General features: G+C 37.0%; 1 protein-coding gene across 1 annotated transcript in view; it reads right to left on the bottom strand.

The window, feature by feature from the left end:
• CNTN3 (contactin 3) overlaps nucleotides 1–13,088 on the bottom strand; it is a 222,488-nt gene that overhangs the window by 168,664 nt on the left and 40,736 nt on the right. The window lies entirely within an intron of this gene.

Here is a 13,088-nt window from a genome sequence, read left to right as displayed (position 1 = left end):
TTGCTTCAGGAAGCCAAAATACTCATATGTACACTTCCCGAGATCGGGATCAGATCGTGGGGTTCTGACTTTTAGGCAGACAGACCTGTATTGTAGGACACGTCAATAAACCTCATTCTAATTTCTTCCATACAAATATTCCACGCTAGGTCTTATTATATGTGAATGTAGTACCAAGTTGCTTGAAGGTCCCAACTTGGTACTACTTCAGTAGGGTAAATGGAGGGCAGTGTGATGAAGAGCTGAGTATGAGGAAGCCCACAGTAATCCTCTCCTACTGTCCTGTTTTCAAGTTCAAGATTTACCACCAGCTTTCTCTCAGGATGAATGATCTAGGGTGCACAGGTTATTATCTCTTAGTTGGACAGTCCATAAAGAATTTCACTGCTCCAAGATACTAACAGTAGGAACAAGAATCTTCTGGACCCCAAATTAAATTGCTCTATTTGAAAAACACAAACCATTTTATAATAAAGAGATAAAAACAATCTCAAAAGACCTTTTTTTTCCTCCTGGCTACTTGAGTAATAACTCATTCTGACACACCCATCAGGATGCAGCCCAGCTTAAAATTGGATGATCCATTGTAGCCCATTGCCTGATGTCACTTTATGGATGGGGCACTCAGCTGAGAACATCTGCTTTAAGATTTTCCAGGTTACAGCTCTGTCTTCTGTGCTACCTGGGGCAGAACTCCAAAGTTTTTGACCAATTACTTATACGCATACTTGGTATGATTCATGGATCTTCTATGGACAGAGAGCTTACTCATTCCACCTTCAGGAACTCCATGATTCACATTCACACGGAAGTGGTTAAGCCCAGTGTCTAGGTGAGAATAAGAGGAAGCTTCCTTCTTCCTTGTTTTTTATATCCATTCTGAATGCATATTTTACGCTGTGTACATTGCCACAGAAGACATAAGTAGATAGGCTTCTTTTAATCAATAGCATAGAATAACAACAGAACCACTAGAGAGTAGTTTCATTTCATGGCATTCATTAAAGGATTAAGACATTTGACTTGGCCCAGAAAATGAAAGGGATCGTGATATTGTAAATACCCTTTATTTGTCCGTATTCTCTAATGTGTGATCTATAATTTGAGCATATGCTATCCGAAAGCAAACCTCTTGGATGAATCTGACATGTATGTAAAGTGTGGAGTGTAATAACATGCTCTCAAGTCAAAATGCCACCTGCGAACCTGAGCCAACTCCAATTACTCAGCCTCCCTACAAACAACTAAGGTTCTTTAGCTATAAAACACAAACAATATGACGTACAGTTCTGGAGTTGTGAAGAAGATTCAATGAGATATCGTATATAGAGGCAATACAAACAGCGAATATCAGGGGTTCCCACAGTGTATCAGCCCCACCAGAAATGTCTTTCACGGCTATATCTATGAAAAGGCCCTCATGGTCCACCAGAAAGGTACATTTCACTATTTTTCTATATGATTTGCAAAACATTCCTCATCTTCTGTGTTACACAACAGCCATCACAATCCATCCCACATTCACCCCTGCTTGGTTCTAGGAAAAAGTTAGCCTCTTCTGATGATCATAAATGCTTTCTATATCCAAGATTAAAAATTTATAAACCATCATGTTTCATTTTGGTTGCAGCTACCAGGATACTTCCCAGCTGTTAGGATTAACATCTCCCAGGTGCCTCCAATCCTTTTAAATGGTCTCTATTTTTATCTGGGCTTGTCCTATTTTATATTAATTTCCTTTTTACGCTAACTCGAGTCTTTCAGAAGCCATTGAGTATAAATCTTAAAGAAATATCTATGTATTATATAATAAAAATTAATGTAGATTTTTTGTGGTTTCTTATTGTGCCTGCTCTGGGGCCATTTCATTGCCAACTGACATCCTGCCACAAGAAAGACAAAGTAAAAGAGGAAGACTGAAATTAAATTAACCATTTTTAGATGAGGTTCTGAGTCTTAATGTAAATCACACTATTGCAGTAAAGAGTTTAAATCTGAATTATTTATATTCTCTTTTAGAACACTAATCTATTTCATCATCTTTGTTCAATTAAAAAGAAAACCAGTCATTATTTTTAACAGAGAGAAGAATAAGTTCCAGTTCAGTTTGTAATAATCAGCTGGGGCCATGTTTAATGTGAATATTCCCAGGGCCTGCCCCTAAAGATTCTGCTTATGCAGGGTGGCTTTGGATCTATTAAATATAAAATGCACGGCAAATAAATATAAAATTGGTAAGTCCAGATAATGATTTGAGGGTGAAACATTTTGCAATTTTGCATAAATGGATAGTATACCTGATAGACAGGAAAACATCTGACATTATCCTTCATGAAGTGGTAAGCCTGAGTTGACTGAAGTCATTTCGATTCTGACATTTACAAAAGCCATCTGGCATTAATTGGTCTTCTTCCAAATATTCAGGAGAAGAGCTGAATATTCTATTATAGAGTAAGCCAAAAATATTTACCCAGGACCCTTATATTCAGACAGATATTCTTGGAACATTATTACTAAGCAAGAGAATGGTTTGAAAATCTGGACACAGAAGGCAATGTAATTACATATTTCTCAAAAAAGTACATCTCTTATTTTTATAATAATTTGTCATGATCATATGTAATTATATAATCATTTAATAGCAAAAGAATGAAGCGTGCTGAGTCTATCCTCCTCACCCCTTACCTAAAAAATGAAAACAGGCCTTTACTTACAGGCTTAGGAAAATTAAGTGACTTGAGTCTTTACACATAGTAGGCTTTTGAAGAATGGTAACTGTAAGTGTCTATTTCTGTGGTAGGGCAGGATTTGTATTCTGCTTTCTAGCTATTTGAAATGTATTTTAAGCATATACCCTTTTTTTAGATGAGTAAAAAAGTCTTCTCATGTTCCAATTATGAGTATATATGAAAATCTGAAGAAAAGTTGTTTCAGAAATTCTAAGAAAAATCTCATACATTGGTAGAAATATAAGTTGGTATAACTTTAGAAAGCAACTTAAGAAATTTCTATTGATCATCATAAAAGGTCTATACACAAAGATACTCATTGTAGCAGTATTCATGAAAGAAGTCTAGAAAAACCCAAAATGGTCCTTCATAGATACCATTATAAAGAATATGGTTTATTCGAAGCCCCAGTTCTCAAACCTTAATGAGCATGAGAATTCTGTGAGGTCTCGTTAAAGCAACAATGGATCCTGGGTCCCACGCAACAGTGTCTGATGCACTAAATCCAAGGTAGGGCCCCAGATTCTGCATTAATAGTATGTTCTCAGGTGAAGCTGAAGCTGCTGATCTAGGGAACCACACTTTGAATCTATTGATCTACACCGTGTTTTATCACACAACTGTAGGGTGGGGGCGTCAGTCATATGTTCTGATATTGGACAATCTCCAAAATAAGTTGAATGGAAATTTTAAGGACAGTCTGTTTGGTTTTAGCATTTAAAGGATATGCACCTATATATGCTTGAAGAAGCACAAAATTGTGGCCTGGCAACCAAGGATATGAGGGTGGGAAGAGGGCATTCTCTTTACCACAGGATCTTAACATTGTACATGAGCATATGTGTGTGTGTGTGTGTGTGTGTGTGTGTGTGTGTGTGTGTGTATTTAATGAAGATCTAGCCACTAGAAAACAAAACAAAAAAAGGCAAGTCAAGAATATTCAACCTTCATTACTTTTCTACTGATTTAGAAAACCCATTATCACCTTGCTTGCCCAGGAGCTTCTTATTTCAAAGGTGCCACAGTAGTATAAAACTTGAAATCTGGAGAACCTTAAAGCCAGTTCCACTTCTACAGTTTCTTGGCAACATATTAGGATTGTGTTGCATTAATGGGCTCACAATGAGGGGGGGGCAGATATGAAAAATGACATGTTTCTTTTAGAGCAGCAAAGTATAATACTAAAATAGTAACTTAATGTCAGTACGTAGGCACAGATGAAAACACAGGAAGAGATAATCTGCTCTTTTACCATTAGGTGGTATGTGCTGGGGAAAGCACCTGATATCCATACAAGTTTCAGAGCTGGCAAGTACATTGTCTTCAGTATTTCTTTAAATAGGGAGCCAGGGACTGGTAGGATGTTTCACTGTAGCTAATTCACATTTTCAATAAAAAACACAAAACTTTCTCAAATTTCCTTGTTATGATGTAGGTTAAACTTTTTTGGCAGATGATCATGTGGTGTTCATTTCATCTGGCTGAGAATTTGCAATATCCCTTTTATGTTGAGATAGCAAATGATTAAAAGTAGATAAAAAAACCTACTTACCATGAAGTTTCTTTCTAAATGCCATAAAAATAAAGCAAATAAAATAACTCTAAAGGCCAATAAGAAGGTTGTAAAACTTCTCCCGCAAACGTGCTATTACATGGTAAGGGTAGAGTTTATTTTAACATCATTAAAATAATGTATTTTATAGGGCTCCTGGGTGGCTTAGTCAATTAAGTGTCTGACTTCGACTCAGGTCATGATTTCATAGTTTATGAGTTCGAGCCCCACCTCAGGCTCTGTGCTGACAGCTCAGGACCTGGAGCCTGTTTCAGGTTCTGTGTCTCCCTCTCTCTCTGCCCCTCCCCCACTCACATTCTGTCTCTCTCTCTCTGAAAAATAAATAAACACTAAAAAACTTTATTTTATAAAATTCTGTGGCAAAATTAATATGCTAGGAGTCAGTGGTCTATTTTAATATTATTAAAATCTGATCTCACAGAATTTATGATCAACAAGATTATATAAACGGCTTTGGGAAAAATGAAGTCACCATTAGGTGTAGAGTAAAAAAAAAAATTAAAAAAGTGTTTTGATTGTTTGCAAAATTTTAATGTACTCCAAATGGGTAATGGTTTTCAGAAAATAACTTTCCATTAAGATACAATTTTAGAAGTTAGATATGCATAGGTGTTAACAGCCTTTGGTTTATAGTTTAGTGACCAAGATTTGCATGTATATTTTATCATCAACTATGGGCCTAAAGCAAATTACCTCAACTTTTTGAAACTCAGTATTCTCATAAGTAAAATAGGAATATAGAATGATATAATTTATCTCAATCAAGTTGAACAAGACACCGCTCCCCTTGTATACCTCCCAACCAAAAGATGCCATTTAAATATGAAATATTTTGTAGTATTACAGGAAAGGAGATGTTATTCTACTCCTTTAAAACAATCCAATGGAACAAAATGTTTAGTTTGACTTACATAACTTATGTAAGAAATGTTTCACATTTAGCATTTATCAAGACTGGCAGAACATATATTTCATTAAATTCTTACTGTTTTCCCTTGTTTAAGAAACAAATTTTGCATTGGCTCAAAGTGTAAATTAATAGATGAACCAAATTTGAAGGAGCTAAGAAATTTAAAAAGTAAAAAGCAAGAGTATATATAAACTATACAAAACAGAACTGGAAATTTTTATGAAGTTCTATCTACTTATTTTCAGATCACTGATTCCATTTGGAGCTTTCTTACAATTATGAAGAAAAGGGGCATGTATTTGGTTAAATAATTCACAGCATCCAAGAAGTTTTTCTTATTTAATTCAGTGAGTAAAACACAATCATACCGGATACCAAGAATACAAGAAAAAAGTCCTACGGGTTCCCATAAAGAGGATCCATCCACTGGCATTAAATGCAGCTCTGTCACCTGCATCTTCCTGGAGTACACAATGGTATTTTAAAGCTGCCTCTCACAGGATCTTTTATTTGGGCTGATGTTCTGGGTTCACCATACAACGTCATCTATACCGAAATAATTCTGAACATGAGCCCAGGCATTAACTAGGCATGAGGCAGGGAAAATGGATATCAACTGAAAATGTCGCAGATAAAGGGGAACAAATCATCAACCTTGCTGAATATATGAGTAAAAGTAATTCTATAGAGTCTGAGGGAGGACACGGTCGATAATTTGATGAGGTCCATGTAAAAGGCTCTCTGCTGGAAAATATATATATACATATTTTTTTCCATTTCTAATTATCTGTGGGAATTTATAAAAGCATAAACAATAAAAGTAGCTTACATTCTGCAGGACTTACTAAGTGCCTGGTACTAATGGTTTCAGGGGTTGATGAACTATGACCTAAGGGCCAAATCCAGTCTCACACCTAGATCTGTTTAGCCTGGAAGCTAAAGATTGTTCTTATATATAGTAGAAAACAATCAAAAGAATAATATTGTTTCACGGCATGTGAAAATCATACGAAAAGAAAATTTCAGTGCTCACAAGTAAGGTTTTATTAAAACACAACCACACCCATTTTCTAAGGCTGCTTATCTCCTACAAGCGGAGAACTGGGTAGTTGTGACAGAGGCCATATGGTCTGCAGAAAAGCCAGACTCAAAGTATTATGTGTTGTGTGATCCCATATATATGATCTTCTGGAAGAAGTAAAAGTATGGACACAGAAAAGTAAGGCACAGGGGAAGTGTGGCTCTAAAGGGATAGCTGGGGATCTCAGTTGTGTCACTGATGCACTTGTCAATGCCCTCAGATCTATACACAAAATAGTGTGAATTAAACTGTATATAATTAAGGGAAAAAACTGGCCTGTTTGGATAAACCCAAGAGAACACAGTTTTCTCTTTCCAATTCTGTTCTCTTCCTGCTGGAAACTACGCACCAACTGTAAATCCCCAGTCTCAGTTCAGGCATCTTTAAATACAAGAGCTGTATTTTATTCAATTAAAGACCATGACCTCACTTCCTTCATGTGAAGATCAGTCAAAGCCTTTTTTGACTTGACTGAGTGTTCCACAACCATCCTGCACTGACAGGACTCCTCAGGGCTCCTTGAATTCTCATCTCTTTGCCTTATTTTAGGGTGTTTGTGCAAGGTCTTCCATGGACCTTGCTCTCTTTTCTCCATGTTGCCTCTTCACTCAAATACTATTCTCCCAGATCCAGAGGGTTCTCTCTTATCATTTTTCAATCATTCTTGTTTCTAACACCCAGTCTATCTCATCAAGTTCTGTTACTTCTTTCTCTGAGTACCCTCCTGAGTTCTTCCTCTCTATTTCTAGGGCTAAGATCCTTATTTAGGCTACCATCATCAACCCATTCTATCAAACAGCTCTGCCCATCATCCAAATGTAGATCTCCTTTTCCTCACTGCTTACATCACCTCAATGGCTTCCCAGTGAACTGATTTCTTAACAAGGCTTGCAAGACCTCTGCCTATTTTCTCAATTTCCTCTCTTGTTTCTCATCTCTATAAATTCTAGGATCCAACCATCAAATGTCTCTCAAGCCCTGGAGTGTCCTGTGCTTGCTGCTTTTCTTGCTGCTAAACATTTACATATACTGTTCCCGTCTGCTTAAAAATGTCTCCAACTACCCTTCTACTTTCCTCTTCCAGCCCCCACCAATCCATTAGTTCTGTTAAAAGCGGTATTTAACCTTGAAGGCAGCTTGTCTAAATGCTCCCGAAAAAGATTACACCCTTCTTTATTATCTCCAATCACACGTTTAGTTAGGTTTTATAAATTCCGGCTTTTCTGTCCTTCCTGGAGTACTTTAAAGCAAATACAAACAGATCACTGTTTTACTGTAAATACTGCAGTATTACTGTCCACAGCTATCAACTTTTTCTTTCAGTTAACCTAGGTTTCACCATTAGCACACACAGTGTTTGCAATATTTTCTCCCAGTCTGTAGGATATCTCTTCATCCTCTTCTCATAGTCTGTTTTTTGTTTTCGTTTCTTAGTTTTTTGCTTTTTTTTTTTTTAAAGTTTTAATGAGGTCCAATTTATAAATAATTCCTTCAATGGATCATGCTGTTTGGGTCAAGTCTAAAAACTCTCAAGCTAGCTCTACATTTCAACGATTCTTTTTTCCTATTTTTTTTCCTGGTATTTATATAGTTCAAAATTTTATATTTAAGTTCATGATTCATTTTTTAAAAATTTATTTATTTGTTTTGTGTGTGTGTGTGTGAGAGAGAGAGAGACAGAGAGAGACAGAGAGAGACAGAGAGACAGAGAGAGAAATCACAAGAAGGGGAGGGCCAGAGAGATAGGGAGAGAGAATTTTAAGCAGGCTCTGCACTGTCAGCACAAGATCGCTATGTGGGGCTCGAACCCACAAACCATGAGATCATGACCTGAGCCAAAACCAAGAGCTCGACACTTAACCAACTCAGCCACCTAGGTGGCCCAGTTCATGATTCATTTTGAAGCAATTTTTGTTTAAAGTGTGAGGTTTCAGTCAAGATTCATTGTTTTGCCTATGCATATCCAATTGCTCCAAAACCATTTGCTGAAAAGGCTATCTTTCCTTCACTGAATTTCTAAACATCCTCATTAAAAATCAGTTGAGAGTGTATGCGTGGACCTATTTCTGGATTCTTCATCCTATTCCTTGATATATGTGTCCACCCACCCCCCAATACAGCACAGTGTTCATTAGTATAGCTAAATACTACTCCTTCATATCAGGTACATTGATTCCTTACACTTTATTCTTCTATATAATGATTACTTTAACTAATTTATGGTCTATGTCTTTCCACATAAACTTTAGAATAAGCTTTTCTCTATATAAAAACAAAACAAAACAAACTTGACTGAGATTTTTTAATAAGTTATTAAACCTATAAATCAAACTGGAGAGAACTGACATCTTCATTACATTGAATTTACCAATTTATGAACATGGTATATACCTCATTTAGTTCAGTATACTTTGATTTTCTTCAACAGAATTATACAATTTTCATGAAAACGATGCTGAGCATATTTTGCAAAGTGTTTACCTAAGTATTTCATTTTCTTTGGAGTAACTGTAACTGGTATGGTGTTTGTAATTTTGGTTTCAATCAGTCCATTTGTTATCAAGTAAAAACATGTCTGTTTTTTGTGTGCTGAAGTTGTTTTCTCTGATCCTGATGAACTTATTTCTCTCTAGGATATTTTTGCATATTCCTTAGATTTTAAACACATAATCTGCAAATAGAGATAATTTTTTTAACTTTTCAATATGTATGACTTTTATGTTTCTTTCTTGCATAATGGACATGGCTATAATTCCTAGTACTAGATTGAGTAAGAGAGATAGAAAACATCCTTGCTTTATGATCTCATAGGAAAACCATTCAGTCTTTCACCATTACATATGTTAGTTGTAGGCTGAAGATGCAGTTCACCAAGCAGAGGCCTTTATCTTGGATTCCAAACTTGGGGAATGATTTTATCAAGATTGGATACCATTAAATGCTTTTTCTGTGTCTATTCACATGATCATATGATTTTTTTCTGTATCTTTTTGTTATAACAAACTGATTGATTTTTACCCCTTCCATCGTACGTGGATATAATGGGAAGAGAGCCCTCATCTGACCATGTAGGCACTCTGATCTCAAGACTACCAGCCTTAAGAACTGTGAGAAATAAGTTTCTGTTGTTTAAAGTTATCCAGTCTGTGGTATTTGTATAGTAGCCCAAATGCTTTTTGTTTCATTGATTTTTTCCTCCTCTTCCTATTCCTCTTTTTTACCCTCTTTTTCATGTCATTTATTTGTTTAAGAAAACCAGTCATTTGTGCTACAGGCTTGATTACAATATGGATTAGGTGACTTGCATCTCTGTGGTTTTTTTAACTTGAGCTTCTATTCCCTAAACTGGTAGTTTGACCCACAGGTTTAAATAGTCAGGTTACTAATTTAAAAAAAAAAACTTTTTTTTTGTTAACTATCTTTCATAGGTGGCATTGTAAACTTTCTGTGGCTTCAAATCAAGAGGCACTTAACTGTGGATGCCCCCTTTTAGGTGATGTTAAAAATGACCAGTAGGTTCAGATATTATCTACTTCTCAACAGAGATACCTTAATCTCCACTAATCAGGATTTTCTTTTTTTTTTTAATTTTTTTAATGTTTTATTTATTTCTAGGAGAGAGAGAGAGAGAGAGAGAGAGACAGCGTGAGCAGGGGAGGGTCAGAGAGAGAGAGGGAGTCACAGATTCTGAAACAGGCTCCAGGCTCTGAGCTGGCAGTCAGCACAGAGCCCAACGCGGGGCTTGAACCCACGAACCGTGAGATCATGACCTAAGCGAAAGTCGGACGCTTTGCCAACTAAGCCACCCAGGCGCCCCTAACCAGGATTTTCTATAAAATCACAATTTCACTTTTCAATCTATTTGCATCTAATTTGCATTGTATTGGATACTTAAATTATCGATCATTAAGATGTTTTGGCAAAAAAATGAAGGAGTATGGTTGACAGTAGGGATATTACTAGGGAGGATATTTCAATGTGGAGTGATTTTATAAGTTTTCAATTCATTAATGAATATTTTCTTGTTCAAATCACTTTTGCTACTTAATTTTACTTTATAACTACAAGGAATCAGATAGTGGCTCCATGAGTATTGAGAAGGGACCCCATCACTCAAATGATCTATTTCCAATGCCCTTCCACTATGATTTATCCTACTAAGTTAGAATATTCTGGGGGAGAGCAAGACCAACAATGTGGTCTTCCCTTTTATTACATGTAAACTTACAAGTCTCTCCTCTAAGTATCTGTAACAAAAATATTGGCTGTTGAACAATTTAATAAATTTCTCCAAGAACAAAACCCTATTTGACTCAGTCTTCTCCAGCTATCAAAGCACCCTTCAATCTTCCTTGTGTATAAACTAAAAAGCTAAGAATCAACTCTGAGTCATCTTGCTTCTTTATTCCTTACCCAGGTTCAGTCGGTTCTGTTTTGGACATGTTTATCACAGAAATCAATGTATCCTCTTCTTTCTGCTTCTGTCTGTTTCTCCTAATTAGTCCCCTTTGCTAAATCCTTACCTCCAAACCATCATATCAGCCTGCCTGATTAAAAGTCCTAGAGCACAAATCTGGTCATCCTGTCAACTCTAATATTTAACAGCTCTCCATCACCTAGAGATTAGGTCTCAAATTCCATACAATGTCATAGAAATTCTGTGTCACCTAAAATTATTTCTTAACAATTTTCTTCTTGAACAGTTTACCTAAAAACAAACAAACAAAAACTATTCTCTTGTATCCGTATGTCTACACTTTGTTTTAAAAACCCTACTGTTGGGGCACCTTGGGTGGCTCAGTTGGTGAAGTGTCTGACTTTTGCTTAGGTCATGATCTCACAGTTTGAGTTCGAGCCCCATGTCGAGCTCTGTGCTAACAGCTCAGAGCTTGGAGCCTGCTTCAGATTCTGTTTCCCTCTCTCTCTGCCCCTTCCCTACACTCTGTCTCTCTCTTGCAAAAAATAAGCATTAGGAAAATTAAAAAACCTACTGTAAATTCTACTCCTGAAGCCAATATCGCACTGTAGATTAACTAACTAAACTTAAAAAAAATAAAGCTAAAAAATAAAATGGAGGGCAGGAAGTGCTGATGCAAAATTAGAATAATGCTCTCCAAATATATATATATATTCTCTCCTGTTGCAGGAGAAAAATGTCCTGCAACAAAGAAAGGGCTAATATAATGATAAAATAAAATTAGGTTGTCCATGGGGTGGGGACGGGGGGCCTACTGTCTAGAATATTATCTTTAAGTCTACAGCAGTGTCAATATCCAAAGTATCTGATGACCTATGTGACATGGGCACCAACGATGAGATTGACTATCAGCCAGTAAATCTCACTGGTTGGTACCAGTTTACAGTGGTCCTGTTACAAAGCTTCAGCATTCTTGGGGCGCCTGGGTGGCTTAGTCGGTTGGGTGTCCGACTTTCGCTTAGGTCATGATCTCACTGTTCGTGGGTTCGAGCCCCACGTCAGGCTCTGTGCTGACTGCCAGCTCAGAGCCTGGAGCCTATTTCAGTCTGTGACTCCCTCTCTCTCTGACCCTCCCCTGCTCACGCTGTCTCTCTCTCTCTCCTAGAAAGAAATAAAAAATATTAAAAAAAAACAAAAACACAAAAAAAACCCCAAAGCTTCAGCATTCTTTAGGAAACTATATCTTAGGCCACTTCCTCTACAGTATCTCGATTCATTCTCACAGATTCTCATAGTTCCACATAGACATTAAAGTAAGGATCACATCATTTCCTTTTCAATAATTATTTCATTTTCCTATCTAGTCTGTAAACTTCCTAAGGTTAAGAACTCTCTGATTCACCCCTATGATAAAGCTTATCCTTGGGGCGCCTGGGTGGCTCAGTCTGTTGGGTGGCCAACTTCAGCTTAGGTCATGATTTCACAGTTTGTGGGTTTGAGCCCCGCACCGGGCTCTGTGCTGACAGCTAGCTCAGAGCCTGGAGCCTGCTTCAGATTCTGTGTCTCCCTCTCTCTCTGACCCTCCCCTGCTCACACTGTCTCTCTCTCTCAGAAATAAATAAAACGTTAAAAAAATTTGTTTTTAAAAAAAGCTTATCCTTCATTTGTCTAAGACAGACCTACACATTTTTGAAGTCCAAGAACAAATGACATCTCAAAAGCACAGCTTTTCATATCCTTTCAGGCCTTGTTAATTTCTCCTTACTTTGTGCTTCCATAATTTCTTCCAATTTTTACCTGTAGTTCAGTTTGTTAAAACTCTGAGTCAACTAAGGGCATGGGAGCATGTCTTTATGTCCCCCATACTTAGCACTGTGACTGGCACATAGAATTTGCTCAATAAAAGGTTATTAAATAACCTTGAATTTGTGTTATCAAATGAACTCAGCAGAGATTGGTTCAGTGAAGGGTTATAACAACTCTGATCAGTTAAGTGTTCGATTTCTACCATGTGTAGAGAGCTAATTTGCATTTTGTGTATGTCTCTTTTCGGCAACATGACTGAAACCTCATGGGTCTGTGCTATGTCCCTTTTGTCTCTCACCTAGTGCTGAATATCTATGAATATCTGAAATGAGTGAGAGATAACATCAATACCAACAGACATGAATTTCAGTTGGTAAGTAAAAGCGCAAGATTAAAAGCTAACTAGGTAGGATTCCTGGCACCTGGAAAGGGAGTGAGGCATACCTACCCCAGCCTCCTGCTGTTAGAATCCATGGTTCTATCTCTCATTATAAAGCTGACTCCTTTTGTGAATGCCACTATGAGCAACTAATTGGTTTTCTGGATTCCAGATTTCCCGCACAAGATGTCAA

This window comes from Hyaena hyaena, unplaced genomic scaffold (genome assembly GCF_003009895.1).
Source record: "Hyaena hyaena isolate Hyena2069 unplaced genomic scaffold, ASM300989v1 scaffold_48, whole genome shotgun sequence".
NCBI classification, from domain to species: domain Eukaryota; kingdom Metazoa; phylum Chordata; class Mammalia; order Carnivora; family Hyaenidae; genus Hyaena; species Hyaena hyaena.
This window is presented reverse-complemented; position numbering and strand designations above follow the sequence as displayed.